This window comes from Stenella coeruleoalba, assembly GCF_951394435.1.
Source record: "Stenella coeruleoalba genome assembly, chromosome: 3".
NCBI lineage: Eukaryota > Metazoa > Chordata > Mammalia > Artiodactyla > Delphinidae > Stenella > Stenella coeruleoalba.
In genome coordinates, this window is record NC_137148.1 from 51,812,434 (window position 1) to 51,817,625 (window position 5,192).

The 5,192-nt window shown below is 35.2% G+C and overlaps 1 protein-coding gene across 1 annotated transcript in view; it reads right to left on the reverse strand.

Annotated features, from left to right (window-relative positions):
* Positions 1–4,773, reverse strand: part of ADAMTS6 (ADAM metallopeptidase with thrombospondin type 1 motif 6) — a 276,006-nt gene extending 271,233 nt beyond the window's left edge. The window contains exon 1 of the mRNA XM_079916157.1: positions 4,727–4,773. The gene's annotated coding sequence lies outside the window, so the exon portion shown is untranslated. The remainder of the gene's footprint in view (positions 1–4,726) is intronic.
* Between the last annotated feature and the right edge of the window lie 419 nt (positions 4,774–5,192).

The following is a 5,192-nucleotide window of genomic DNA, read 5'->3' on the forward strand; positions in this document are numbered from 1 at the left end:
GAATGAAACTTCAATGACTGCCCAAATGAAAATAAATTCTAAATCAGACCCCAAGGGTGGGTGGGGGGGCAGGAACCCTGCTACTATCTCAAGATAAACAAACAAAACCTCAAAACTGGTTTTTCAAGCTTCCCAATCCCACCCCTCCCCCCCAACTCCATACACACCAGCTGCCAGTCCATACTTTAAGGATAAAACACGGCTACTACGTAGCACTTTCACTTTCATTTGCTGGGAGAAAGCTACTAGCATTAAACTGTGGGGAAATGCCCAAATATGTTTTCCATGTCCTAAGCAAGCAAACAAAGTCTGGCACACAAATCGGAAACAGGAAAAAATGTGAAAATAGCTCAGGACAAATGTTGCCTTTCAGCGGTGTAATCTGCTGCATCATTTATCTGCCTCTACGGTTGAGAGTAGGGTAGGGAGAGGTTTAAAAGTTTCCGACGGGGGGGCGGGGGGGAGGGGCTCGTAATTGACGCCTTGAAATTCCAGCAGTTAACGCCAAGTCAATTTCCGATGGCCAGAACCAGAAAGGGGAATTGGACCGGAGGGAAGGGGACAGGGAGGAGGACCTTTCTGAATACCAGCTCTTAAGTTTCAAGCTTCTGTTAACATTATTGCTTATTTGATTTTTTTTTCCTTCCTACACCGGAGGTAGTAGGTGTAATTCTTCTGGTGAATACATGAATAGTTGGCTAAAAGAAGGCATGAATCAGACTGAGAACATCCAAGAATACAGTTATTTCCATTCTTTTTTGAGGACTGAAAGGGGAAAGCATCTGTCCACAGTCAATAGTCCTCACCTTGACCTTAATCTGTAGTATCTAGCTCAATTCTATTTAAAATGTAGAAATATGACCTGTGGTTGGAATTGACAGTTTTAAATAAAGGTGATTCACATGGAGAGATATGGATATAGATATATAGATATAGATATTTGCATTAAAATACACAAGATGGCTAATCTCATAGCAATAGTTGTAAATACTAAAAATAAGTGTGGGCACAGAGCTGGTTTAGCATCAAACCACCCTTTAAATAGTTGTTGAAACTTATCCTGAATTTTTTAAAAACTGGTAGTAGATAGACATAGCCAGCAGAGAAAACTAAAATTAATGTGTGAGTAGTAATCATCTGTATAAGCTGACTGAAAAGTTTTTACTCTCAACTAAGACAAACTACCTTAGGAAGTAGCAGCATTGTAAAGGAAAGGAGCTTATTCAATGAGAAGTGGACTTTGGCTAATTACTTATTCAAAGAGTGCCATCCTGTGTCTAAACAGAGTAATGAAAAATTTCCCAGAGATTCCTTTTCTCCAAATGACTAAATCAAGAAAAACTATGAGTTAGGGTGAAAAATTATCAGCATGAGAATTGATGAATTCTCAATTTAACTTTGTATGTGTGTATATGTGTGTGTGTAAGTGTACATTTTCACTGCATTACAGAAAATTCAGACACATTCAAAAGAAGAAAAATAGTACAATGAATCTCAATGTATCCATTATCCAGTTTCAATAAGTGTCAAACCAGACCAGTTTTTCCCCATTACTTGTTCCACCCCACTGGATTACCTTAAAGCCAATGTCAGATAACATTCTGTTGCATCCATTAAATATTTACCTGTATTTCTAAAATATAAGGACTAAAAAAATAACCACTACTATACCACTATGACTCTTAAAACAATAATAATTCCTTAATTTTGTCAAATATTAGATTTCCTCAATTGCAAATAAAGGTTTAAAAAAACCATTTTTATTGGAATCAGGATCTATACATTGCATTAGGTTGATCTCTTATGTCTTTAAAAACTTCTTATTGAAGTAGAATATTCATAAAGTACATAAATATATAATTTGATGAAAAGTTTTGTGTAATGAATTTTCACAAACAGAACCTACCCATGTAACCGTCTAACTCAATCTATTGGCTCCTCCTCATTTCTTATCTTGCAATACAAATGCTATATTAATATCTTGCCATCCTAATATTATATACAGCATGGAAGTGTTTTAGTGCACTACACAGGCATTATTTCTTAATTGAATTATATGAAACAAATTTAAATCAAACCCTGAATGAATTTAAGTTGCAATAGAAATTCTTTGAAAAAATTTTCCTCCAGCTTTCCTTCTCATTCTCTGTTTAATTAAGAAATGAAGGGGGTGTGGGGGTGGGGGAGGGATGGACTGGGAGTTTGGGGTTTGGTAGATGCAAACTATTACATATAGAATGGATAAACAACCCGGTCCTACTGTATAGCACAGGGAACTACATTCAACATCCTGTGATAAACCGTAATGGAAAAGAATAGAAAAAGAGTGTATACAATTAAAGCACTCACCTCTCAGTGGGAGACACCTTGGCTTTAAAAAAAAAATAAAAATAAATTTAAAAAAGAAATGAAGATTATGGGCAAAGTGGAGGTGATAGGAAACCCCCTACCTAAAAAAAGCTTTGCTATCAGTCTTTAGAAATCAAATTAAATATAAATGAATGGGCCCTTTCAGGAAATCAAAGATGGAATAAGTGGAAATATGGGAGAGGAAGGAACTTGTATATATGTATGCCTGAATGCATGTGTGTATTTATTTCAGAGACTGAGAAACAGAAAGGCAGAAGAGACTGAGAGTCAAAGAATAGGGACTGAGAACATTTTACAGGTAAGAATAAACTTCTACCTTACAATTTTTTAATATATTAGCATGCACTTTAATTTTTTTTTAGTTAAAAACCAAGGCATGTCTTAAAATTAGACTGTTCTCTTGTATTTTCAGAAAAAAATGAGATGAAGAATTCTGATTTTATGCTTGTTTGAAATTATTAAATTGGAGCAGGTGACTATCTCTAAAGATGATGAGTTTTGAATTTACCTCCCAGACATTAAAACCAGATTCAATACACAAAATATTTTATTCTTTCAATGAGACTGGATTTGAATTTGACATAGTTAAAATAAATATTTTCTAATCTTTTGAAAGACTATTATAGGGTTTCTTAAGTAATGTGCAAAGGCTCAAAGCATAAAGGAAAAGATTGATAAGTTTAAATTTATTAAATGAAAATTTTAAAAACATTAAAAAGTGAAAATATAAGCCAGAAAGTGGGAGAAAAATTTGTAACACATATAAATGAATCATAATAAATATCGAGGATATTGAAGGAACTCTCACAAATCTATAAGGGACAGCCCCAAAAAAATAAAAAATAAGAAAATGGCATAAACAGGAGAGTTGCAGGAGAAAAAACCTAATGACGAATAAATGAGAATGAAATGTTCAATTTTGCTAGCAATCATGGAAATGGAAATGTTTCTCTTTCATCAGAGTGGCAAAAATGTTAAAATTTGATAATAGCAACTGTTTGGGAGGATTGGGCAAATGGAATATCTTGTATATTGTTGTTTGGTTTTTTCCCTTTCTTTTTTTCTTATTTATTTATTTATTTATTTTAATTTTTATTTTATACTGGAGTATAGTTGATTAACAATGTTGTGTTAGTTTCAGGTATACAGCAAAGTGATTCAGTTATACATATACATGTATCTATTCTTTTTCCAAGTTCTTTTCCCATTTAGGTTATTACAGAATATTGAGCAAAGTGCCCTATGCTATACAGTAGGTCCTTTTTGGTTATCTGTTTTAAATATAGCAGTGTGTATATGTCAATCCCAAACTCCCAATCTATCCCACCTACCCACCCTCCCTCCCTGGTAACTGTAAGTTCATCCTCTAAGTCTGTGAGTCCGTTTCTGTTTTGTAAATAAGTTCATTTGTATCATTTTTTTTAGATTCTGCATATAAGTGATATATGATATTTGTCTTTCTCTGTCTGACTTAACTTCACTTAGTATGATTATCTCCACGTCCATCCATGTTGCTGCAAATAGCATCATTTCATTCTTTTTAATGGTTGAGTAATATTCCATTGTATATATATACCACATCTTCTTTATCCATTCATCTGTCGATAGACATTTAGGTTGCTTCCATGTCTTGGCTATTGAAAACAGTGCTGCAACGAACATTGTGGGTGCATGTATCCTTCTGAATTATAGTTTTCTTCATATATATGCCCAGGAGTGGGATTGCAGGATCATATGGTAGCTCTGTTTTTAGTTTTTTAAGGAACCTCCATACTGTTCTCCATAGTGGCTGCACCAATTTACATTCCCACCAACAGAGTAGGAGGGTCCCCTTTTCTTGACACTCTCTCCAGCATTTATTGTTTGTAGACTTTTTGATGATGGCCATTCTGACTGGTGTGAGGTGATATCTAACATAGCATTGATGGAAGTGTAAATTAAGTGCAAACACCACAAAGAACAAATTTGGCAATATCTAATACAGAGGAAGATGTGCATCTTTGACCCAGCTATTTCATTTTTAAATATATAACCTTACAAGATTCTTGCACATGAGAATCCCCATTAATAATTAAGGCAACACTATGTGTAGAAGTGAATAAATGGAAACAACCTAAATGATTATCAATAGGGGACAAAACAGCTGTGATCCATTTCTACAATGGAGTATTATTTGGCAGTTAAATGATGAACAAAATCCACACATGTCAACATGGGTAAATTATATAACATTAATTTGAAATGCTGCAATAGGATACATTATGATTCAAACTGGGATAGGCTGTATATATATGATAATTTATATAAAGTTTTAATTATAAATATTTTTAACACCAAATATATATCTCAAACTTACCAAAGTATGCAGAGGAAGAACATATGGTATCTTGATCATAGTTACCTGGCAGAGAAAGAAGAGGATGCAATTAAGGAGGAGCACAAAGTGAGAATCAACTAAATCTATAAAATTTTGTTTGAGAAACAAAACAACCTGAATTATTATCATAAAATGTTAACACCTGCTAGTACTTCCCTGGTGGCTCAGTGGTTGGGAATCCGCCTGCCAATGCAGGAGACACGGGTTTGAGCCCTCGTCTGGGGGGATCCTGCATGCCACGGAGCAACTAAGCCCATGTTCCACAACTGCTGAGCCTGTGCTCTAGAGCCTGCAAGCCACAACTACTGAGCCTGCATGCCACAACTACTGAAGACCACACTCCTAAATCCCGTGCTCCACAACAAGAGAAGCCACTCAATGAGAAGCCTGCGCACCACAACGAAGAGTAGTCCCTGCTTGCCACAAGTAGAGAAAGCGCACGAGC